This window comes from Pongo pygmaeus, chromosome 4, assembly GCF_028885625.2.
Source record: "Pongo pygmaeus isolate AG05252 chromosome 4, NHGRI_mPonPyg2-v2.0_pri, whole genome shotgun sequence".
In the NCBI taxonomy this organism is placed as follows: Eukaryota; Metazoa; Chordata; class Mammalia; order Primates; family Hominidae; genus Pongo; species Pongo pygmaeus.
Genome location: NC_072377.2, coordinates 71,279,258 through 71,305,994, shown reverse-complemented (window position 1 = coordinate 71,305,994; position 26,737 = coordinate 71,279,258). Strand labels below are relative to the sequence as shown.

At 38.8% G+C, this 26,737-nt stretch overlaps 1 protein-coding gene and 1 pseudogene across 7 annotated transcripts in view; one reads left to right on the top strand and one right to left on the bottom strand.

Annotated features, from left to right (window-relative positions):
• The window catches only part of ERBIN (erbb2 interacting protein), a 150,990-nt gene extending 124,634 nt beyond the window's left edge, over positions 1-26,356 (bottom strand). For 6 of the 7 annotated variants that reach the window (XM_054487537.2, XM_054487538.2, XM_054487540.2 and 3 more), the window contains exon 1: positions 26,222-26,356. The gene's annotated coding sequence lies outside the window, so the exon portion shown is untranslated. The remainder of the gene's footprint in view (positions 1-26,221) is intronic. The other variant, XM_063664858.1, reaches the window with a different exon arrangement.
• On the top strand, positions 9,093-9,379 carry LOC129036187 (U6 snRNA-associated Sm-like protein LSm3; annotated as a pseudogene).
• Positions 26,357-26,737: the final 381 nt, after the last annotated feature.

Here is a 26,737-nt window from a genome sequence, read left to right as displayed (position 1 = left end):
ATAAAAGCAAATTAACAAAAAAGAAACAGCATGAAGTAGTATTTACAGCACTATGAAAAAAATCAAACTAAAATGTTACAATGTTTATCATTTTCATTAAACTGAATCCTCAAATTTGATGTACTCAGGTCCATATGTAACCAAAACTGGACTGGCAAGATTGTCTTACATGTAACAAAGGGCTCCCTCACTTTCTAACACAGTATAGTACTCTCATCTGTTACTCTCATCTCTTACACAACATACTTTCCCAAGAGTCAATGCATAGACTAAAAAGACTAATCTTCACCAATTCCTACGTGTTTTTCAAGCACAGGACACAACCTCTGTAACGGGAGTTGCAGCTCAGCTCTTTTTTCCTTCTCCTCTCCCCCACAGATTATTCTCAAAATGTATTACTCTCGAGAACAATCTGGGGGTGAGAGGAGAACAATCTGGGTGGGGGGTAAATTATATGCACTTTTAATATATCATCTCAATCAAAGACAAGCTGATTCCCTCCACACATCATTATTACCCAACTGTCAGTCAGCAAACTAAACCCAACTTGCAGCTGATGTGTTCTTTGGTCACCACAGTTTTAAAAGGGGTAGCGGGTAGGGGAGTAGAGAGTGTAGGGGAGTAGAGAGTGTAAGGAAACCAACATTCTGAAATCAGTAAGTTTTACATTTTAAAAAAGAATCCAGGTCTATAATGTTGGGGGAGAGGGGGTCTAATTTCATGCATAGGCACAAAAGAATGTCGAATTAATGTTCTACAATCCCCCACAGCCTAAACATTCCTAGCTTATATGCAATATGAGACATGTTGGCTTATGAATGTGCCATCTCTGTTTTATATCAAAGGACTGACAACCAAAAACTATTCCCAGACAATCCATGTCTTAATATCAGTAAGCTTCTAGTTTCAAAACAACAAAGAAAAAATTCACTTGGGTAGGTTAAGTAGAACTATCAAGAAAAACTTAGGAAATAATTGATATCAAATCTCCCCACAACGTTTGTATTACATTTTTTTTTAAAGCATAATAAATCCCAGTTGAATTTTCCCAAGGTAGAGTATTGTGACTTGGATGACCACTGTAGTCTTCAGGAAACAGAAATGTAGCAAGATGGATCCCTTAGACCTAAACAACAGTGGCTCCAGCCCTGGATTCCTTGAGTTAGGGGGTACCACTCCAGCTATACAACCCTCCCCATGAAGCAAGGAGTCTACTGCGCCAAGAGGACTTGTCTAACTGGAGCACGTTTCCTCCCCTAATGCTACATCATTCTATGGGTATGCAGAACCTAAAATATCTGCCCAAACAGCCCTCAACAAGCTTCCAAAGCCTCTTTCACCAGATCAGTACTCCAGAAGGAAAACTATACCAACTAGACTGTGTATCCTTAGGCTTGAAGGGTACCAAGAGGCAACTGTATGCAGAGGGTGTGAACAGAGTTGAACATGTTGCTTGGGATGTCTATACAGGTCTGCCCAAATACTCTTAATTGTGGTAACGAGCAGTGGAGAAAGGAGAAGCAGAGAGGGCTGTGGAGCAGAAGCCAGATGGTAACTTTCTACCACCACAGTCTGACACGAGAAACTCCAACAAGTCTGAAAATACTGAATTCCAACCTGGCCTCCCAGGGACTTATTATGGTATACTTACGAAGGAAGGAGGACGAAACTTTTTTTTTGGCAAGTTCTTTTTTAAGATTGATTTATAACTTTTAAATTAGATGTACGGTATGTGAGACTCCATTTGTACTCTTGTTCCTAGACCCACAAAAGTTAAGCGCAAGCATGTCTGAAAGGCTTATTTCTCTGAATCATCTCAATCTAAATAAAGCATTTGGATAAGATCCTTTAAGCTAATAGTATTCACTAAACTGTAAACCACAAGTTCTATGAGTTTCAAATTAAGACAAATTAATATACAGGGTATCTGTAAAGTCAAGAAGCATAAAAAATTTTAAAGTATGCTAGCTACATATTCATACAATATGCTCATTATATTTTTCTTCTATTTCCATATACCTTTTCAGGGAAAGTATCTCAAAGTTTAAACAGTAAGTCCAATTGTTAATCTAGAAAAAAAAAAAAGCATAACAAATACACAAGCCAGGAGCAGTGGCGCCAACCCATGGTCTCATTATAGTCGCAGCTACTTGGCAGGCTGAGGTGGTAAGATCACTTGGGGCCAGGAGTTTGAGGCTGCAATGCACCATGATCATGCCTATGAATAGCCATTGAACTTGTGCCTGGGAAGCACAGTGACAGCCCATCTCTTTAAAAAATAAAAATTAAAATTTTAGAAGTATAATACAGTATTTAACCTGTTATTCCAGACTTTGTGGACTCTCTGTAGTATATATATGGTGCTTTTTCCCCCAGATTAATAGAATATACTGCTTCAAATTCAGCACCAGTGAAGGGGTCCGAAAGTTGGGGGAAAAAAAAAAAAAGCTAATGATTCTTTATATGAAAATATAGCAGATATAAAAATAAGAGTATCCTGTGTTTCCTGACTTTTCAGGTATACCGTTCAATTATACTTAGGGCCATCTGTCTGGGAGTCATCCCACAGAACATGAGTCCTAATGTCTGAATTGTATTTACATCCTATTGGGAAAATCACACAAGTAGAAAATCTAAACATGCAGATTCAAACTTGCAAAGTAAATCCACGATGACATGTTGTCCAAAACTTGCAACAATTCCAAGAGAAAGACAGGAAAATTAACATCATAAGACACTTAACAGCATACATGTGTCAAACACAAATGAATCAGTCATGATACAACCTCCAATTAAATTTCAGCAAAACATCATTTGTTATATGAATTTGGTATTAATGAAAATTTAAATAAATGTTATAGATTATATATAATTAACTTGTGCTGTTATAACTGTACACAGTCTAAAAACAAGGATTTTATACATGGCTTTATGAATGGAGATATTTAAGTACCATTATTTTGAAAATTCAACATTGAGGTGGTATTCCTTGATTTTTTGTTTTTCATTTAATTGAGGTCAAAAGTTTACAAAAATTATAAAAGTTTAGGAAATATTGCTCTAAAATAGTTATGGTGACTAAGCCTACTGAATTACTACTCACTGCAAGGGTCTCTGCAGAGGACCTAAAAATACACACCATTTCCAACTTCAAAATTACAGAAGTTATTTAACTGAACGTATCAAGGCCTCATGACACATTTCTCATTCAACTGAAATTCTTTATCTTAATATTATTTTTTCATTCACATAACAAATACTTATTGAGCACTTATTATGTGCCAGATACTGCTCAAGGTAGTGAGGTAGAGAACAAAGCTAAAATTCCTGCCCTCATGAAACTTATTTCTAATGCAAGAGAGAGAAACACAATAGTCCAAGTAGTCTAAATACCAAATAAGGTAAACTGCCAGAGAGGGAAAAAGATGTGAAAGATACTTAAGAGGCCAGCAGTCTTTAGAATTAGCATCCCCCTCATCATACCAATTTTATGTTCACTTGAAAAATTCACTAATGGGGTTAAACTGAGGGCTTCCACTGGCGTGTCACCAGCATTTAGTCTCTATATAAAATCCAGCTACAGTCCAGCATACACTTGATTGGTGATCAGTACCTTCACAAAATCTACCTTCTTAACAGCACAGCAAGAATTGAGATCCAGAACAATCTTATAGATCAAATGAATTTCAAAAGTGTAAAGTGACTGTATTTGATTGCCCCTTTTTACTATTCTTTACTGGCTTAAGTTTTTACATGAACTAGATATAAGCCCTCTTACTATGCCATATTCTCTTTCATATGCCAATGACATACTCCTTAAAAGACAACTGATCCTACAGGAAAAAAAAAATTACATATGAATGCTAAAATTACTAGTCAAACCTTTAAGGAGAAATAGTATCAAATTATCTCCCCGAAAATATCTATGTGGTGGTTTAAACATGCCTGCAAATTATTTGGTACTTCTCTCTCAAGAAGGCAGAGCTTAGCTCCCCTCACCCTAAGGGTGACCTGGCCTTCTAACAGATGCATGATGGAGAAGTAAAAAATAGTAACTTTACAGTGGAGAAACCTGGTAGACACCACCTTACCCAAGTGATCAAAGTTCAAATCACCGGTAATAAATAATGTTAATATCATACCCTCTTCTTCATATGGTAAGAAGAGCACTTCCCGTGCGTGATATTCTTTCTAAAAATCCACAATCTAATATAATCATGAAAAAAATCAGAAAAACCCAGACTTAGGAACATTCTACAAAATATCCAACCAGTACTCTTCAAAAATCAAAGTCATGAAAAACAAGGAAAGACTGAGAAATTGTCAGATTGGAGGAAACTAAAGACCTGAGGCCGGGCATGGTGGCTCACGCCTATAATCCCAGCACTTTGGGAGGCCACGGTGGGGGGGTCACGAGGTCAGGAGATCGAGACCATCCTGGCTAACACGGTGAAACCCCGTCTCTACTAAACATACAAAAAATTAGCTGGGCGTGATGGCACACGCCTGTAGTCTCAGCTACTCGAGAGGCTGAGGCAGGAGAATCGCTTGAACCTGGGAGGCGGAGGCTGCAGTGAGCAGAGATCGCACCACTGCACTCCAGCCTGGGCGACAGAGCGAAACTCCATCTCAGGGGAGGGGAGAAATACCTGAAAATTGGGCCGGGCAGATATTTTAGGTTCCTGCATACTTTAGTGGCTCACGCCTGTAATCCCAACACCTTGGGAGACCTAGGCAGGAGGATCATTTGAGGCCAGGGGTTTGAGACCAGCCTGAGCAAGGTAGCAAAACTCTATGTCTCCACAAAAATGAAAATTAAAAAAATAAAAGACATAAAACTGAATACAACATGGTCTCTTACACTGGATCCCAAAATAGCAAGAGGACATTTGTGGAAAACTTGATGAAATTCAATTAAACTCTGTAGTTCAATTAATAGTATTTTATCAAGGTTAATTTCTTAGTTTTGATAAATGTACCATGTCTATATAAGACGTTGATACATAAGAATCCTCTGAACTATTTAGCAGTTCTTCTAGAAATATATAATTACTTCAAAATAAAGTTTTTCTAAAGGACAACTAATCCAGGTATTTAACTTATTGTGAAAAAGGAATGGCTGAACATTAGCTGGAGGAATTATGTCTGACAGCAGCACTCATATCCCAACATTCAACCATTTAGTGTCAATACTTCACCTCCTTCAATTACCAGAAAGTGGGGTTTTTTGCTTGCTTTTTAGCTACTACAGTCAAACAAAGTGAGACACTACCCTGCCTGAAATTAAATATTTCCTGGGACTGGGACTCAGTATTTTTTTTATAGCACAGATGTGACTGGTAACTATTAGGAAGTCTGAAAATCTCCTCATATTCTTTAGTATTTTCAGGGGTCTTCAAAGCACTTGCATTAAGTGCCAGGAGTAGATCTATACCTGACTCCTGAATAAACTATAAACTTTATAATAATAGCAAGTAGCCCTTGTGGAGAAGAAAGGGACTTCTACGTAAATATAAATATTTCTCAACTTTCTTAGTATGATACTAAACATACCATTTCCTCAATTGATTTTGCATCAAGAAGCAAAACATGGCCAGGCACGGTGGCTCAAACCTGTAATTCTAGAACTCTGGGAGGCCAAAGCGGATGGATCACCTGAGGTCAGGAGTTTGAGACCAGCCTGGCCAACATGGTGAAACCCCGTCTCTACCAAAAACATAAAAATTAGCCGGGCATGGTGGAAAATGCCTCTAATCACAGCTACCTGAGAGGCCGAGGCAGGAGAATCACCTGAACCTGTGAGGTGGAGGTTGCAGCGAGCTGAAATTGGGCCACTGCACTCCAGCCTAAGTGACAGAGGGAGACTCTGTCTCAAAAAAAAAAAAGCAAAACAGAACTCCAGTATGTCATCCTTTCATTAGGAAATAAAGTCCTGAAATTGTCTGTTACTCACGTAGCAAAAATCAAAATTAGAATAATGATGTTTAGAGGGATATAAGCAATACTGTTTCCATAAATGGCTATGTCTATGTTATCTTTAGGTCAAGTTAGAAACAAAAAAATCTACCATTGTAAACTACATTAGCCTACCCTCACATATAATTTATCTTCCCTGAGTGTTTTGTATATTTTACCCTTCTCTTTTTATTATTTAAATAGAAAAAAAATCAACTGGATGCAGTCACTCACACCTTTAAAGTCCAGTACTTTGGGATGCTGTGGCAGGAGAATCATTTGAGCTCAGGAGTTCGAGACCAGCCTGGGCAACACAGTGAAACCTTATCACTACTTAAAAAAAAAAAAAAAATTAGCCAGTCATTGTAGCCCGCACTTGTAGTCCCAGCTACTTGGGAGGCTGCGGCGGGAAGATTGCTTGAGCTTGGGATACCCAGGCTGCAGTGATCAACCCACTGCACTCCAGCCTGGGACACAGAGCAACATCCTGTCTCAAAAAAAACAAAAACAAACAAACAAAAAAACTCATGAAAAAAGATCTTGACAGCTATAGAATATGTGCTGTAAAATTGTTCTCAACAACACTGTCCATTCATTATTCAACAGCTCTTACATAAACAATGCGCACATTAGAAATTATTTAAGATTTTTTTTTTTTTTTGAGATGCAGTTTCACTCTTGTTGCCCAGGCTGGAGTGGAATGGCGGCGTTATCACGGCTCACTGCAACCTCCGCCTCTGAGGTTCAAGTGATTCTCCTGCCTCAGCCTCCTGAGTAGCTGGGATTACAGGCACCTGCCACCATGCCTGGCTAATTTTTGTATTTTTAGTAGAGACGGGGTTTTGTCATATTGGCCAGGTTGGTTTCTAACTCCTGACCTCACGTGATCTGCCTGCCTCAGCCTCCCAAAGTGCTGGGATTACAGGAGTGAGCCACCACATCCAGCTTATTTAAGATTTAATGCAAGAAAAATATTTGTCTCTTCTGGAGAATTTGTGACATATTTCTTCATTTAGGGTAATGAAAACTCTGGCTCCCAGGAAGCTTAGCTAAATTTGATGTTTCATCACAGCAATTATGTTAAATTACTTAAAAGTAATATATTTCTTCACTTCTTTCCTTGGACCTGATTTTCTACTTCTATTAACTATGTATTGACATCCTATTAAGTGTCACCTCAAATCCCATCTGTAAGGAGAAATGTTAAAAATAATAATCAATGAAGCTGAACATACAGGGATCCTATTTTAAATGATTCTACTGAAAATACAAAAATTATCCAGGCGTGGTGGCATGTGCCTGTAGTCCCAGCTACTCAGGAGACGGAGGCAGGAGAATCGCTTGAACCGGGAAGGTGGAGGTTGCAGTGAGCCAAGATGGCACCACTGCACGCCAGCCTGGATGACAGAGGCTCCATCTCAAAAAAAATGGATCACAGACGGAAATGCAAAACTATAAAACTTTCAGAAAAATGCATAAGGGAAATTTTTCAGGATACAAAAATAGCCAAAAAGTCCTGGACTTCACAACAGAAGCACAATCCATAAAAGAATAATAAATGGGATTTCATCAAAATTAAAAACTTTTGTTCTGCAAAAGATGCTGTTAGAATTAAAAGACAAGGTATGGAATGGGAGAAAATACCTGCAAACTATATATCCAAAAAAGGATCCATATAAAGAACTCTCAAACTTCAATACTTACAAAAAAAAATCCAGTTAGAAAATGGGCAACAGATATGAAGAGAATATACAGATGTTGAATAGCACAGGAAAAGATGTTCAAGATATTAGCCATTAGGAAAAGACTAACATGAAATACCATGATGAGATATACTCCTTATCTGTAAGAATAGTTTTTAAAATAGTAAAAAAAAAAAAAAAAAGTAACAACCAATTGCAGGCTAGGATGTGGAAAAACTAGATCTCTCATACACTGCTGGTGGGAATGCAAAATAGTACAACCACTATGGAAAACACTCTTTGGCAGTTTGTATCCAATACACCGCAGCAATCATACTCTTATACTTTTATCCCAGTGAAAACTGGAATGTTCACAGAAAAACCTCTACATGAATATTCACAGAAGGTTTATTTCTAATAGCCAAAAACTGACAACAATCCAGATGACCTTCACCATGAAATGATTCAACAAATTGGTAGTACATGGATGCCATGGAGTACTACTCAATAAAAATGAACAAATTATAGCTATAAGCAACAACTCTTGAATCTTCCAAGTAAAAAGCCAGTCCCAAAAGTCATGTACTATATGATTCCATTCACTCATTCATTCATTCATTCATTCATTTATGAGACTGAGTCTTGCTCTGTCACCCAGGCTGGAGTGCAGTGGTGTAATCTCAGCTCACTGCAGCCTTGACTTCCTGGGATCAAGCAATATCCCCATCTTAGCCTCCTGAGTAGCTGAGACTACAGGCACACACCACCACACCCATCTGATTTTTGTATTTTTGTAGAGACAATGTTTCATCTTGTTGCCCAGGCTGGTCTTGAACTCTTGAGCTCAAGTGATCTGCCCATCTCGGCCTCCCAAAGTGCTGGGATTACAGGCGTGAGCTACCATGCCCAGCCTGATTCCATTTATATAACATTTTTGAAAAGACAAAATGCAGGGGGTAAAGGGAATATAGGAGGGAGATGGGTGTGATAGCAATAAAAATAAAAAATAAAAAATAAACAGGTGATCCTTGGGATGATGGAACTATTCTGTATCTCGACTACCAAAATTCCAATATCCTGGTTGTGAAATTATATTATAATTCTGCAAGATATTACCACTAGGGGTAACTGGATAAAAGATACACAAGACCTCACTGTAGTAGTTCTTAAAACTGTATGTGAATCTATAGTTATCTCAAAATAAAAACTTAATTTCAATGAGAAATCTGAAGTGAAATATATTTATAAACTGGTAGTAGAGAGATCTGAATTTTAACTTTATTTTTATTTTAAAAAGAAAATTAGCTAAGGCAACTAAAATATCCAAGAACAATTAGAAAACTACATAAAATAGTTTATATATTTAAGTTTTAAATTGAATGGCTAAGCAGTTTTTAAGTTATAAATCCAAAGACACTATTCGGAAGAGGAGGAAAAGGGTGCAGTGTTTGAAATATGGCAGGCAACATGGACCCAAAACAAATTACCAGCACCATAAAGGAGCTCCTGGATCTCCATCAGGCTCATCCTGGATGAACAAATTTATGTGAAAATGAGAAATGACCAAGAACTTAAAAGCAGATTACAGGCATGTGATCAACATTTAAATGACATTGGAAGAAACGGTGACTACTATAGAAACTGATGAAGAAACAGATAAAGAGATATATAAATCAATGAAATGGAATATTCCAACATTCTTTGTCCATGGAGATGGTGTCATACTAGTTGCCTTCCACTGACAGCTGGCTGAAACAAGGAATTTATCCTGTATAAAAAAATACAAGACTTGGTTCAATGGCCTCTTTAAATTTGTAAGACAATCAAAAGAGAAACCTGCATACATTTTGAAATAAATGACTCTAGGATTCTTCCACTCCTAAACCGAGGAGATTTGCAGATAACTCACAACTTCCTAAGCTAAGAGGTATTTTTATTTTTCTCCAACCATTCCAATAAATGTGATCAAGATACAGAATTTTTTCAGGAGTTCATTTGCTCCATTTTTTTCTTTAAATTTGATATTTGCTTTTTGATTTCTTAAAAAAGACTATCAAGAGAGTAAAAATAAAACCCAGAGAATGGGAGAAAATATTTGCAAATCATGTATCTAATAACAGACTGGTATTGAAAATATATTAACTACTACAATTCAACAACTAAAAAACAACCCAATTCAAAAACAATCAAAGAACTTGAATAGTCATTTCTCCAAAGATATACAAATAGCCAACAAGTACATATAAAGATACTCGACATCTCTAATTATCAAGGAAATGCTAATCAAAACCATAATAAGGCCAGGTATAGTGGCTCACACCTGTAATCCCAACACTCTGGGAGGCCAAGGTGGATCACATGAGCCCAAGAGTTCGAGACCAGCCTGGCAAACATGGTGAAACCCCATCTCTACTAAAAATACAAAAATTAGCCAGGCACGGTGGCACATGCCTATAGTCCCAGCTACTTGGTAGGCTGAGGTGGGAGGACTGCTTGAGCATGGGAGGAAGAGGAGGCTGCAGTGAGCCGAGATTGCACCACTGCACTCCAGCCTGGGTGACAGAGCAAACACTGCCTCAGGAAAAAAAAAAAAAAAAAAAAAAAAACCACCACCACCATGATGAGATACCACCTCACACCCATTAGGATTGCTATTATCAAAGAAACAAAATAGCAAATGTTGGTGAGGATGTAGAGAAACTGGAACTCTTGTATACTTTTGGTGGAAATACACAGTGGTAGAGCCACTGTAGAAAACAATATGGTGGTTCCTAAAAAAAAAAAAAAAAAAAATACTAAACACAGAATTACCATATGAGCCAGCAATTTCGCTTCGGTGTATATATCCAAAAGAAATGAAAGCTGGGTCTCAAGGAGATATTTATTGACCCATGTTCATACAGCATTATCCACAACGGCTAAAATGTGGCATCAACCCCAGTGTCTACCCACAGATGAATGGATAAGCAAAATGTGGTATACACATACAATGGAGTATTATTTGGTCTTAGGAAGGAAATTCTGACATATGCTAAAACACAGATGAACCTTGAGGACAATATGCTAAGTGACTCACGAGGTACTTAGAGTAGTCAAAATAATAGACACAGAAAGTTAAATGGTAGCTGCCAGGGGCTAGGAGGCTTTGGGAGTTATTGTTTAATGTGTATAGTGTTAAAGTTTTGCAAAATGAAAAGAGTTCTGGAGATGAACAGTGGTGAAGGGTATACAATAATATGAATGTACTTAATACCAGTGTAGAATACACTTAAAAATGGTTAAGATATTTTATTTGTATTTTATCACGATAAAAAAGTTCAGAAGAAAAATATATAAATCCAAAGAAGGGAAATTTTAAACATTGGGTGGAAGCTTCAGTGGAAATAATGGTACTTGAGTTGGACTTGGATGAATAGGATGTACAGAAAGAGGCCAACTAAGAGCTGTAGAGCAATGACTTAAAAAAAGTAATGACGGGAGAGCTTCTACTTTCATTTAAATCATTTCTCAGAATGAAAACATGCCAACATTCAAATTTCAGTTTTCCAGAAATTGTGAACATGTATTACCAAATGTTGATCATCATTTTTAAAGAAGAGATAAGTTTAAAAATCTGCTTCCAAAGATTCAATACGGGTAATTTCAACATCAGTAATACATTATTCCCACATACGCTGTCAGTAAAAAAGTAATCTGATCTCAGGTAATCCAAGTGCCTGATTAGAGAGTATTCCCAATTCCTCCTTCTCATCCCTTCTAACATTCCTGTAATTCATTTCACTCATCCGTAAGTTATAATTACTGAACAGATTATTGCCATTATCAGCAACAATCAGAGACATGTATACATTTGTCAAAACCCACAGAATGTACAACACAAAGAGTGAAGTATAATATAAACAATGGACTTTAGCTAATAATAATGTATCACTATTGGCTCATCAATTCTATCAAATATACTGCATGAATGCAAGATGTTAATAATAGGGGAAATGGAGAAGGAGGAGGGTTTGGGAATTTTTTACACTTCTTAATCAATTTTTCTGTAAACCTGAAACTACTCAAAAAACTTAAAGTCTATTTTTTTTTTGGAGACGGAGTCTCGCTCTGTCACCCAGGCTGGAGTGCACTGGCGTGACCTCAGCTCACCGCAGCCTCTGCCTCCTGAGTTCAAGCCTCCCGAGTAGGCGGAATTACAGGCATGCGCAACCACACCCGGCTAATTTTTGTATTTTTAGTAGACACGGGGTTTCACCATGTTGGCCAAGCTGGTCTCGAACTCCTGACCTCAAGTGATCCACCTGCCTCAGCCTCCCAAAGTGCTGGGATTACAGGCATGAATGAGCCACTGCACCCAGCCTTAAGTCTATTTTTTAAAACTTGAGATCATGAAGAATTACACACTACTTTAAGGATAAATCCTTCTCTGAAACTTCTTGGCTCAAATATTGATGTAAACCTTTTTTGTAAATTAAGCTGTATCCAGTTATTTCTAAACTAAAAAAATAATCATCTATAACAAACTGGAGTCTGCCAAAGAGAAGATGGAAAACCAGGTCTATCAACTCAGAATTTCCTCACTTATATGAGCCCAAAACTCTTTTTTTCTCTAACACCTATTAAAAATCTTTGGGAAATAGTATTATTCTAAAGAAACTGTATTCCTCAGAACGTACCTAGGAAAATGCTGGTATAATAAGAAAAAAAAAAACCAACAGAGTCAGGAAACTTGGATTTCTTTTTCTAATCTGAGTTATGTCATTAATAAGCTAAATTACCTCCACATTTCACTTCTCCAACTGGTCTAATAGCTTCCTGTTGTACTAATTAAAAAGAAAAAAGAGGTGGTACTCCAGACTAGTCATTTACAGTGACAGTGAGTATGAGGAAAACATCAGTATTATGGGGAACACACCTATCATTCACACAAAATTATCTGTTAAATATATTACAAGAAACAGGGCCAGACGCAGTGGCTCACGCCTGTAATCCCAGCACTTTGGAAGGCCCAGGCGGGCGCATCACGAGGTCAGGAGATCAAGACCATCCTGGCTAACATGGTGAAACCCCATCTCTACTAAAAATACAAAAAATTAGCCAGGCGTGGTGGCGGGTACCTGTAGTCCCAGCTACTCGGGAGGCTGAGGCAGGAGAATGGCTTGAATCCGGGAGGCAGAGCTTGCAGTGAGCAGAGATCATGCCACTGCACTCCAGCCTGGGCGACAGAGCAACACTCCGTCTCAAAAAAAAAAAAAATATTACAAGAAAGGGTAAGGTTAAGGTCAATGAAACACATGGGACAAAAATAAACCTTAGGGTATAAGTAGTGACAAAGATCCTTTTCCTTGTCACACATTTACATGTTTATCACACATGTAAATTACATCGAGGCTACTATAATAATCAAATAAAGGCTCAAAATAACTGTCATTTAATGATATACATAATTACAGTCATCCCTCAGTATCTATGGGGGATTAGTTCCAGAACCCTCACATATACCAAAATCTGAGGATGCTCCAAGTATCCCTCATATAAAATGGCGTTGTATTTGTATATAACCTATGCACATTCTCCCAGATACCTTAAATCATCTCTAAATTACTTATAATGCCTAAAACAATGCAAATACTATATAAATAATTGCTATATTGTTGTTATTTGTATTGTTCTTTATTGGTGTTTGTTTGTTTTGGAGATGGAGTCTCATCCTGTTGCCCAGGCTGGAATGCAGTGGCGGAACCTCGGCTCACTACAACCTCTGCCCCCCGGGTTCAAGCGATTCTTCTGCCTCAGCCTCCCAAGTAGCTGGGACTACAGGCACGCGCCACCACACTCGGCTAATTTTCGTATTTTTAGTAGAGATGGGATTTCACCATATTGGCCAAGCTGGTCTCCACCTCTTGGCCTCGTGATCCACCTGCCTCAGCCTCCCAAAGTGCTGGGATTACAGGTGTGAGCCACCACGCCCAGCTATTGTATTTTTTTATTGATTTTCTTCTCAAATTATTTTCAATTCATGATTGGTTGAATTCATGAGTACAAAATCTGTACATATGTAACCCATGGATAAAGCAGGCCAGCTTATTACTGTACATCACACTAAATACTAAGCAATTCAAAGAAAATGTTTATAATTAGTATTAATTTCTTAGAGACAAATAAAAAACCAGTTCAGGAACAACAAGGTTCAAGAGGCCATTCTCACATGACTGATAACATGTTCAAGGGGCAGAAGAGTAGTGAAAGGGACCAATTTCTACTTAAAAGAATCAGTCCTGGTCAGGCGTGGTGGCTCACAGCTGTAATCCCAGCACTTTGGGAGGCTGAGGTGGGCGGATCACAAGGTCAGGAGTTCGAGATCAGCCTGGCCAATATGGTGAAACCCTGTCTCTACTAAAAATACAAAAATTAGCCAGGCATGATGGCGTGCACCTGTAGTCCCAGCTACTTGGAAGGCTGAGGCAGAAGAATCGCTTGAACCCAGGAGGCGGAGGGTGCAATGAGCCCAGATCGCGCCACTGCACTCCAGCCTGGGTGACAGAGGAAGACTCCATCTCAAGAAAAAAAACAAAACAAAATAGAATCAGTCCTAGCCTGGGCAAAAGAGTGAGACCACATCTCTACAAATAAATACGCAAACTGGGTTGTGCACACCTGTCACTTCAGCCCAGGAGGTTGAGGCTGCAGTGAGCTATGATCACACCACCGACTCCAGCCTGAGTGACAGCGAGACACTGTCTCAAAAAAAAAAAGACGTATGGCTGCTCATGAATCTATTACTGTACACCTAGAAAATACAAACATATCAACTAAAATACTAAAAGCAATTTTTCAAAAGTCATCACTAGAGTATAGTAGATAATAAACATGAAACTCAATTGGTTCCTTTATTTAAATAGCCAGATAATAATACAATTGATGAAATAGCCTCATAAAAACAGAAGCCCTTGCCCTCCCTCCAAAATGTTTTTAGAAATAAATATAACAAAAATATATGGTTTCTTAAAAATAACAAATATGCGTATCAACAAGAAACACAGATATGACAAGATGAAAATCATAAATGCCACTAAAGGGCATCAAACATCAAATAACTGGGACATCTATCTTCCTAGAAAGAGATATGCTATTGTGAAGATATCAACGATCTTCTAATCTACAAATGCAGACCCTCTCAATCAACATACCACCAAGAATTATTATTACTAATTTTTTGAGACGGAGTCTCGCTCAGTCCCCCAGGCTGGAGTGCAGTGGCGCGATCTCGGCTCACTACAAGCTCCGCCTCCCGGGTTCAGGCCATTCTCCTGCCTCAGCCTCCCGAGTAGCTGGGACTATAGGCACCCGCTACCATGCCCGGCTAATTTTTTTGTATTTTTAGTAGAGACGGGGTTTCACCGTGTTAGCCACGATGGTCTCGATCGCCTGACCTCGTGATCCACCCGCCTCGGCCTCCCAAAGTGCTGGGATTACAGGCATGAGCCACCGCACCCAGCCAAGAATTATTTTTAGAAGCTGATAAAAATGATTCACGTCCACCTGGAAAATTCCTTTAAAAGCAGAGTAACAAAGCAACACTTCCAGATATTAAATATACAATGAAGGGAAGGGAGGTCAAAATAGCATAGTATCATAAAAAACACAACAAATAAAAAAATCCTGACACAGTATAAACATATTTGGGGATTTACTAATGATAAAGGGAGACTTTTAGAAGTAAAACGATTATTCAACGAACAGCACTACAACTAGTTAGAAATTTGGGGAGCATAAAGCTAGATGATTTTTTCACTCCTTAAGCCAAAATTTAAAAAGCTAGGTTATTACTTTTATAATCTTGGTGCAAATACTTTCCAAGAATAACATTAAAACCAAAAGGCATAAAGAGACTGACAAATTTGATTACATTAAAATTTAAGCATCTATATGGCAAACACCAGAGCCAATGCATAAGGATAAGCAACGAATCAATAAAAATCATGTAGAACACAAAAGGCACACTGTATATGTACTATACCTAAAAGAATTGACATTTCTCAATGTCATAATTAGTAAGTCGTGGATTTAAATCCAGGCAATCTGACTCCAAAACTTATGTTCTTACATACTGTACTATATTGCCTTTCTCAGAAGTCCACAAGTATTATAAGATAACCAATACCCATTTTGGTCAAAAATGCATACAGGTAATTTTATATACCATTGGTGGAAGTACAAATTGATACACACTCTTCAGAGGGAATTTGATTCTAGCTAGCTATCAATTTTAACTACACATACCGGAGTATATCTGGGAGATGGAATTGTGGAGAATTTTCATCTTCTATGTTCTATATTTCTATGTTTGAATTTTTACAGCAAGATTATTTTTATAATTGGGGAAAAAAAGATTAAGGTAATTGTTTTTACCCTCTGCCTATCAAAAGCCCTTCACCTTATCCAGCTTTCCTATCCTACCCCAAAGTGTCTCACTCTGTAGACATTTGTAAGACAGAATCGACAGAAATTTCAATTACTAAGGTCAGGAAAATAAAGCAGATGAGTCCTAGGGTCCCTGGCTTGGGAATGGCTTTTAAAAGAGCAGACAGGACACTCTGTTGATACCAGGTATCCATGACAAATCAAAAAGCATCTACTATATACAGTCCCTGCTATTTTGTAGTCAGCATCAACACAATAAACTAAATCTTCTGAAGTCCCCAGGGATTAATAGGGCACCCAAAGGATCCATTTGATGCTGCCAAGATCCTTATCTTTTCCTAGAAGACTGAGAGATTTATTCTAGTCTCAAAGGATATGCCTCTTAAATCACTTCCAAAATCCATAAGGAAGAGGAAAGTCAAACCAACTTATTCTAGGTTGCGTGATAACCCTGGCAACAAGATTCATTTTTAGATCACTAGTTTCTTGCACTGGTCCTACTACAAACATACCCTCATCTCCCCACCCCCCCCATCAGACCTCCCTCCATGCTCCCACAAACAGTCTAGAGTGACCTAAGGTGTAAAATTCCAAGAACACCATTATTAGGTGCTTCAAGACTTCAGGATCATGCAAGCAATATAACCTCAATATATGAAAACCACAGCTGGGTGCAGTGGCTCACACCTATAATCCCAGTACTTTGGGAGGTTCGAGGTGGAAAGATCACTCGAGCCCAGGAGTTGGAGACCAATCGTGGCAACATAGTAAGACCTCTACCTCTATAAAAAATAGAAAAATTAGCTGGGCGTGGTGGCATATATGCCTGTAGTCCCAGCTACTCAGGAGGCTGAGGTGAAAGGATTGATTGAGGCCAGGAGTTCAAAGCTGCAGTGAGCAGTGATCACGCCACTGCACTACAGCCTGGGCGACAGAGCGAGACCCTTCTCCAAAAAAGAAAAACACAACTGCATCAAAATCACTGCACTCATACTGAAATTGAGCAATTATCTCCACAAATAACTTGTCCAATGTAAATAATACAAGTACTGGATTTCTTCCATCCCCCTTTCACAGTCGCCTCAAGAATTACTAAGGAATGAAATATTTCACATAAATGTACTTTATCACAGAATTAAAACTTGCCTTTTTACAGTTTGGAATTTTATCTCTTTAGAAATACTTCAGAAATTAATTGGACTGCAGAGACTTCTGGCTCAAAAATGTTGGAACAAATGTTTACCTTAACTTCCTCACACACATAACATATGGAAACAAAACTAGTTCTCACTGTTAGAGATAAGTTACAAGTATGAAAAGGGGAAAAAAAAACAACTTAGAGTGAAGCTGGTGGTGCTGGATTAGAATTGCATTATAGAAATATGCAGATGCTCCTCGATTTACAATGGGTTTATATCTGGATAAACCCATCATTTAAGCCAAAAATATCATAGGTTGAAAATGCACTTAGTACCCCAATAAAACCCCTGGTAAAGTCAATGAAGTATAATTCAGGGACCACTGTATATATTTATAGATATATAAATAAAAATAGATGTAAATATGTGTAAGTACATAAAAATATTTTCTAGCTTTATATATGAAGAGGGCCTGAGAGTAACAATACCCTAAGAACAACAATGTACACAAGCCCCAGATCTTAGCTTCTAAGTATCATTTTCCACTGAAAACAACCAGGAAAAGTAGAAGATATGTTAGAACATCTAACTGTGCTAAAAACAAGGTGTACTCAAAAAAGGAAGAGATTATCAAAAACAAAAAAGAAAATAAGCCAGGGGGTTCTCACTGGCCAATCAAGAACAATTTGAGCACCAAAATAAATAGTAATGCATTATGTCCTTGTGAAGATAAACCTAGGTACATGTAAATAAGTGAATTTAAAGTATGACAAACAAAACAAAATATTTACATAGTTTCAAAGCACCTACCACAAAATATTAGTTAATTACAAACAGGGAATGAATACCTTAAAAAGGCCAAGTCTGGCAGCCACTACTTTAATCACATAAAGTGAATACCATAATAGGACAAACTGAAATTGCCTGCCACCTGATAAGATGTAATAAGAAGAATGCAGCATCACTTTTACAATAACCCTGCCAAAGATCTAATCATAAAAATCTAATCAAAGATCTAATCATGAAAAATATCACACAAATGAAAATTAAGGGGTATTCTACAGAATAACTAGGCCTGTCATCTTCAGATCTTCAAAAGTGTCAAGGCCTTGAAAGAAAAGAGAAAGAAATTATTCCAGATTGAAGGAGAATAAAGAGATGACAAAATGTAACACATGATTCTAAACTGGAATAGTTTACTGTAAAACACATTACTGGGATAATTAATGAGGTTCAGATGTTAGTAATACATCCACGTTAACTTTCTGATTTTGATGGTAATGATGTCATTATATGCAGGAGAATATCCTTGTTTGTAGGAAATAAACATTAAAATATTTAGGGGTGACGGGCTGGGCGCGGTGGCTCATGCCTGTAATCCCAGCACTTTGGGAGGCCGAGGCAGGCAAATCACGAGATCAGGAGATCGAGACCATCCTGGCTAACACGGTGAAACCCCATCTCTACTAAAAATACAAAAATTAGCCAGGCATGGTGGCGGGCGTCTATAGTCCCAGCTACTGGGGAGGCTGAGGCAGGAGAACTGGCGTGAATTCGGGAGGTGGAGCTTGCAGTGAGCCAAGATCACGCCACTGCACTCCAGCCTGGGCGACAGAGCTCTCAAAAAAAAAAAAAAAAAATTTAGGGGTGACGACAGGGCATCATGTTAGCAACTTAGTCAAATGGTTCAGGAAAAAAAAATGTTCAAACTTTTCCATATGTCGGTCATTGTTTCAAAAATTAAAATTTATTTTAAAAATATCTATAGCAGTGCTGAAAACCTGGGAGGGGTATACCCACAGATAAGAACAGAACGGAATTTATAAAGAATACAAAGTAGATTGGGGTCGGGGAAATAACAAAATGCAATATACTTGAGGAACCAGACACCCAAAACAAGAAGAAAGTGGGATCTCCAAAAAAGATGAGTTTTCTTAGCAAGAAGGATTAAGAGAAGCATATCCTGAGCAGTCAGCCAGAGAGCAAAACCACAGTAGAACACTGTGTAGCTAAAGCCTCTAGTACAGCTCTATGTATGTAGGAGATGTGACACTTGGACAGTGTGATTACGAAAAAAGGAGATTGATTGCCTCCTGAGGAACAGTAAGCACCTGTACCAAAAGGTCAAGCTACCCACATACCTTCAAAGAGAAACTCATTAAATATTTCTCCCTTTCCTCTTCTAAGCAATCACCAAAGCCAGAAGAAGGATTCATTGGGCTGGGAATATATATTTAAATGACCAATACAGTAGAGACTAGGTCATCATATAAAACTTTGACTACTATGAAAACCTAGTATTTGAAGAAAAAACAAAAAGCATGACATACACCAAAAGCACAGTAAGATCAAATTTTCTGTAGTGTTAGTAGAATAAACAAAAGACAATGTTAAAAGAACATCTCAGAGATTAAAGGTTACATGCAGACCAAAAATAGGGCCAGAAAACCAAAATTGGGCCAGGTACAGCGGCTCATGCCATAATCCCAGCACTTTGGGAGACCAAGGACAGAGGACTGCTTGAGGCCAGGAGTTCAAGACCAGCCTGAACAACAAAGCAAGAACCCACCTCTACAAAAAAAATTAAAACATTAGCCGAGCATGGTGGTGCATGCCTGTAGTCTCGGCTGAAGGTGAGGTGACAGGATAGCTTGAGCCCAGGAGTTTGAGGCTGCAGTGAGCCGTGAGTATGCCACTGCACTTCAGCTTGGGCAACACAGTGAGATCCTGTCTCAAAAAAATAAAAATAAAAATCGGCCGGGCGCGGTGGCTCACGCCTGTAATCCCAGCACTTTGGGAGGCCGAGGCGGGCAGATCATGAGGTCAGGAGATCGAGACCATCCTGGCCAACACGGTGAAACCCCGTCTCTACTAAAAATACAAAAAATTAGCCGGGCGCGGTGGCGGGCGCCTGTAGTCCCAGCTACTCGGGATGCTGAGGCAGGAGAATGGCATGAACCTGGGAGGTGGAGCTTGCAGTGAGCCGAGATCCCGCCACTGCACTCCAGCCTGGGCGACAGAGCAAGACTTCGTCTCAAAAAAAAAAAAAAAAAAAAAATTCAACTCCTATGAAAAACTAGAATTCTTAGAAACTCTATTCCAAAAACAAGTAACAAAATAACTGAAAACAAATGAAAATCAAGTAAGTGGGCTAAAAGATCAAGCTTCAACACTCTCCCAGAATCCAATACGAACAGACAAGAAAAAAAATTTAATTAATGAAAGTTCCATAAATCCCAACTTCCACCTAAGTTCTTGAAGTGCAGTCCATAGGCCCTGGAAGTCCACAGTCTCTGGAAGTCCCTGAGACACTTTCAAGGAATCTTCCAGGTCAAAACTGTGTTTATAATAATATTGAAATGTCATTTTTCCCTTTTCCATCATATTTACATTTTACACTGATGTTGCAAAAGCAATGGTGGATAAAACAGCTAACACCTTTACAAGAACAAAGGCAATGCCTTCAAGCTGCACTAGCACCACTACATATTCCCAGGTTTATGTCTTTTTTTTTTTTTTTTTTGAGACGGAGTCTTGCTCTGTCGCCAGGCTGGAATGCAGTGGCGCAATCTCGGCTCACTGCAACCTCCACCTCCCGAGTTCAAGCAATTCTCCTGCCTCAGCCTCCTGAGTAGCTGGGATTACAGGCATTTGCGACCACACCTGGCTAATTTTTTGTATTTTAGTAGAGACAGGGTTTCACTATGTTGTCCATGGTCTTGATCTCCTGACCTCGTGACCAGCACTTTGCGCGGTGGCTCACGCCTGTAATCCCAGCACTCTGGGAGGCCGAGGCGGGCAGATCACCTGAGGTCAGGAGTTCAAGACCAGCCTGACCAACATGGAGAAACCCCGTCTCTACTAAAAACACAAAATTAGCTGGACGTGGTGGCGCATGCCTGTAATCCCAGCTACTCAGGAGGCTGAGGCAAGAGAATTGCTTGAACCTGGGAGGCAGAAGCTGCGGTGAGCCGAGACTGCACCATTGCACTCCAGCCTGGGCAACAAGAGCAAACTCCATCTCAAAAAAAAAAAAAAGAAAAGAAAGTCTTCCTCCCTTTTCCAACCAAATACCTGTACTGTATAAGGCTGGATTTTCTTCATATACTTTAACCAAAAGAACATATTGTAACAGATGGAGTGAAGAAGCAGATATGAGAATCGAGCTGTTTTCTATTAAGCCAAACATAAGAGACTTGCAAAAATACAAAACATTGCCACTATTTTTGCTAAATATTTATTTTAGAAAACAATTATATTTTTATTAAAACAATGTTACACTAACACGCAATAGCTTGTTTTCAAATAAATTAATTTTTTAAAATTTCTGTTTTGAGTCAAACCAAAAAGTCTGAGAACAGCTGCCTTAGGACTATTACTATTTCTTGTAATTATGCCATATTATAACAGAGTGAATCCTTGTACGGACAAATGAAATGTACAAGGCACTTAGCCTCAAAGTAAGTTGTCCCAGATTATTTTCTAAGTTATTCAGTCATCTTTCCATTTTTCTATTACTTCACTGTAACACCACAGGTCATAACTTCACAATGCAGTAAATGCACCTTTCTCACCCCTTCTGGGACACCAAAGAACCAAAAACAGCTCATTATGTACATAAGTAAACGGGCTCTGAATAATAATGGCCCTAAAAGTGAAGTCCCCAGACTCTGCTATACCTGTTTTGATTAAGGAAATGCCATTTTTTATTTTCTAGTTTTTCTACTACATTCAATATGCTTTTAAAGCTATAATAAATAACCTCCAGATAAGTAGAGTCTTATTAAGTGAATTTTTAGATATTCTTCTTTTCTATCGTCTTCCACACTATCACTTAAAGCCTGGCAAGGCCTTCATTCAATGGTGTCTGGAACAAAACTTGAAGTGACAAAAATAGAGTAATAGAGTACTACTGTGCTTATTTCATGAAATCAAAGAAAGATAATTACAAAATTTTAGGGATTCTGTGTCAGAGAAGACATCTAACTTGAAAGGTGGGACAGAAGAGGAAGGTACAGAGAAGAAGGAACAGAGAAATAAATCTGTATGTTTTAAGAGGCCAAAAGTATAATAAAACAAGAAGGTAGAGAGGGTTACAAAGTCTTAATACATAAGAATAAATAACAACCTGGTATTATCTTGACAGTCAATTTTAAGAACACTAAAGAGAAAAAGGAAAATTGAGAAAACAAAGTATAAAACAAAGCAATGGCCGGGAGTGGTGGCTCATGCCTGTAATCCCAGCACTTTGGGAGGCCGAGGTGGGCAGATCACGAGGTCAGGAGATCGAGACCATCCTGGCTAACACGGTGAAAACCTGTCTCTACTAAAAATACAAAACATTAGCCGGGCATGGTGGTGGGCGCCTGTAGTCCCAGCTACTGGGGAGGCTGAGGCAGAAGAATGGCATGAACCTGGGGGAGGCAGAGCTTGCAGTGGGCCAAAATCTTGCCACTGCACTCCAGCCTGGGCAACAGAGCGAGACTCCATCTCAAAAAAAACAAAGCAATATACTGATGAATATAAAGTTAAAATACTGGCAGGTGCACTTAAGTTGAAATGCAAAGGGAATATTCAGAATTAAATGGGCTGATAAAATAAGATCAGATAAACTTTTTCTACTGCATGTTTTGAACAGTTTTTTGAGGTGATAAACACAGACTAACACAGTTCGGAAAAAAGGGAAATGGCAAAATACAATTAAGAACGACCAACTGAACACAGAGAAAATAAGGCTAGGTAAATGATGCTAACTATAAATATAGGAAGCTAAGGGAATCAGAAGAGAAAGCTGAATAGCAGCTAGGTTTCTTTTTTACAATTAGGAAACCTAAGAAAAGACAGCTAAAAGGTGAATCTGAAAAATGGGAGTTAGCAGTAGGCCGGGCTCAGTGGCTCACGCCTGTAATCCCAGCACTTCAGTAGGCCGAGGTGGGCAGACCACCTGAGGTCGGGAGTTCGAGACCAGGCTGGCCAACATGGCAAAACCTGTCTCTACTAAAAATACAAAAATTAGCTAGGCGTGATGATGCGCGCCTGTAATCCCAGCTACTTGGGAGGCTGAAGCAGGAGAATCGCTGGAACCCGGGAGGTGGAGGTTGTGGTGAGTCGAGATTGTGCCACTGCACTCCAGCCTAGGCAACAGAGCAAGACTCCATCTCGAAAAAAAAACAAAAACCAAGAGGAAAAGACAAAGACATCTTTAGAGATTTGTAATAGAGATGTATTCCCAGAAAAAGAAAACCCAAGCAAGCATGTAACAGATTCAAGAAATGAATGAGCAAGGCAAAGAGTCAAAATGCAGGCAGCCAAGTAGGGTATGTAAGGAGAATCTGGATAAGCAGCAATTACGGGAAAAAAAAAAAAAGAAATTGCTACCCAGCATCACTAAAATTCTGCATAATCCCAAATACTCTGTAAGTACTGCCATAATCTGTTTCCAAAACAAAAGCAGCTTAAAGTCTAAATCGTATTATCTATAAGCAATTATTTCAAATAAGTAATTTTGAAATATACACCTATTTTCTGAAACTTTTAACTGTATTTCTTAGAGGGTATTATTTACTAATAGTGCAATACCAACAATGTGTAAAATAATCGATTTTTGAGATTTACCAATGATATATGTGTAATATATCTATAGTTATCACTTCATTAAGAAACAACATACAATAAAAATTTGGTTTCCATGTTTGTACGTCTGTAAGCTTTTTATACATAAAGTTTACAATAGTTTGATCTCAAATGGCAAGGAGACTTCGTAACAGTACTACTTGAATCAGTTAAAGTCCTGAAAATTCATGATTACCTTTAATAAACAGAGCCTTTAAGTGTGTATTTTGTGCAATATAGACTTTGGAAGTACTCTCTATTTGCCAATTTAATCTTCGAAAATCCACACCATACTAGAAGAATACCCAAATTTTGAAGCCATTTAAAAATATTTTAACTGATGACTCCTCTATTAACCTCTTTTCAAACCTTTGTCACAGTTTAAACAAGGCTTCGAAAATACTTATAGTTTCACAATAGTATAAAACCTAAAATTTAAGTTAATTCAGTGATAAACAGAATTCCAAGAAAACTACGAAGTAAATTATGCCTTGTTGAGGAGAAAAAAAAGAAACACAAAGGTGAACACCTCACTTTATAAAACGTGTTGTCTGCATCGAAACATACTACTCTTCTCCTGAGAAAAAAAATCAAGAACTAAATCTAAAAATAGAGGCTTAAATAGTCATTTTCAAGTGCTACAATACTTTTTTTTATACAAAATTTACTAATAAATAACCATCTTCATAAAGCGATAATTCTCTGTAAAGGACTTGCTCTACTAAGGTTTTGTTGCTTTTGAAGCCAAGTATAAGCCATATAAGGAAACTGAAGTTCAGTGCCATTTATTTTGTTCACCTCTTTCAGATGCCCAAGAATAACCTCTTTTGCAGCCTAATGATACGTTCCAAAATCATAAAGTAGATGAGTTATGCACTTTAAATTCTTTGATAAAGCTAGTTTGACTTAACAGGAATTACTCTATGGTTCACAAATCTTACCAACAATGAAAAAAAAAAGAATCTCCTGAGACCATGCCCCGGGGAGGGAAAAAAAAATCAAAACTACAGTAATAAATAAAAGACTGCCTTTGGAGATATACTTAATGAAGCTGAAGTAGCAAAGAACAAATTGTGAAATAATTTGATCCTGATCTTTAAAACTTTATTTTTTCTCTTTGAACTAAAGAAAATCAACTCTCTCCTCGGGTTCCCGGTCATTACGTGAGACAGCATAGGCAATCTAAACATCAATATATAATTAGGATATACCTACCAACAGGATTACCAAATTTATTCAATATATATTCAAAAGTACAGTATTGTATTTCACCTCCCTGTACCGCAAAAGTACTGGGAAAAAAACTAAACAGAAAAAGACTAAAACACCACTGAAAAAAAGTTTGGGTTTGCTGCTATCAAAACTAGTCCCCATTGGTTCAGAAGTGTTCATAGCTCTGACTGGTGGAATGTCTGCCATGCTTCATGAATCCTGCCCCCACAGATGTAGGCAGAACCTAGCACTATTTATGCAGAACCGACCAAAAACATTTGGGACAACACAAAAATGTCAATACTATACTACTCGAAAAGCACAGCTTTTTATCACAATCACTGTGATTCCCTTGAAAATCGTTTTAAGCATTTTACTTCCCCTCCCATATAGTCTGTTCTGAACTGTACAGAAGTCCTATCAAACGTCTTACAGGTTGTTGTTATTGTTGTTTAATTATCTCTCTCTCTCTATTCTTAGTCCTTACTCCTTTTTTCTCCGTAATGGATCAGTTACAAGAAAAGCCTAGTCGATACCTGCTTTCAATTAATTAAACAAGTTATACGGCGCTAAACGTCTGAAAAACACACACTACACACAACTAAAGAAATATATTACTCACCCTGAAAAACAACTAAGAATGGCAAGATTTTTTGGTTTCTAAAATCTAACTAAATATACTGATCAGGGTTGGAAATAAAAAAATAAAAATAAAAACCTCTATATACGATTGACGCAAGCGCCAATATAATCGGTATCAGTATAAACAAACGCGGCAGCCATCTCAATAACAGCAAATCACTCGCTGCAGCGACCAAACTTTCTTCCCAAACAGAAGGTGCCTGGCTGAGCAACTTAATATACACTCTATACGTTCCAGAAAACCAAAACTTCTGGCCTCTGTGCTGAACAAAGGCACTCGTTCTTTGGACTGCTAAAAACTTTTCGTCCCACCGCATTCTTACAACCTCTTCCAAAAAATCCAAAGTCCAGATGGTGGGGCGGGGAGGGGGTAGACGGGACGCGGGGGGGTACAGTTCGATTATTTAGCCCCTCAATTATTATCCGCTTCGATATGAGAAAAGGAGGATTTAGGGCAACTTGGAGAAGAGTGAAACACACTAAAGGATCATCTCTTTTCCGAGTCATAAAGTCCCATAAACTTTGCGACTCAGAGACACTTTTCGTGAAAATTACCTTTCGGCGGGACAGCGTCTCAGGGCAGCTTTTTCAAGGCTTCGCTTGACATGATTTCCTTCCCTTCATCAGTCACTTTGGATCCAGCTGAAAATCTCTCTCGGGTGAGAACGGATGTGGACTGGCCTCCCGCAGAAGAGTAGGTGGCTTTGGTGGGGGTTGGGGTGCGGGCTGGCTTCCTGGTCTCGAGTTTTGCAGGAGTTTCCCAGCCCCAACGAGGATCTCCGCCGAAAAAAAAAAACAAAAAACTTTTCACTCGTGACACCGCCCGGAATTGCAGTGCGAAACTCACTTCCTGCCTCGGCCAGAAGCAGGATCCAGCTCCGTCCAGGGGAACCCGGAAAACCAGCTCCGCGCGCACCGGAGAGGGGGAGGGGAGGGGACGGCTGCCGGGAGCCTCGGGCTCCGGGCAACCGGCGCGCCCCGCACACCGGACGGCAGCGGCACCCGGCCGGCGGGGGCGAGGACGCTGCCCGGGCGCTCGGCGAGCCTCGGCCGCGCTAGGCCGCCACCGCT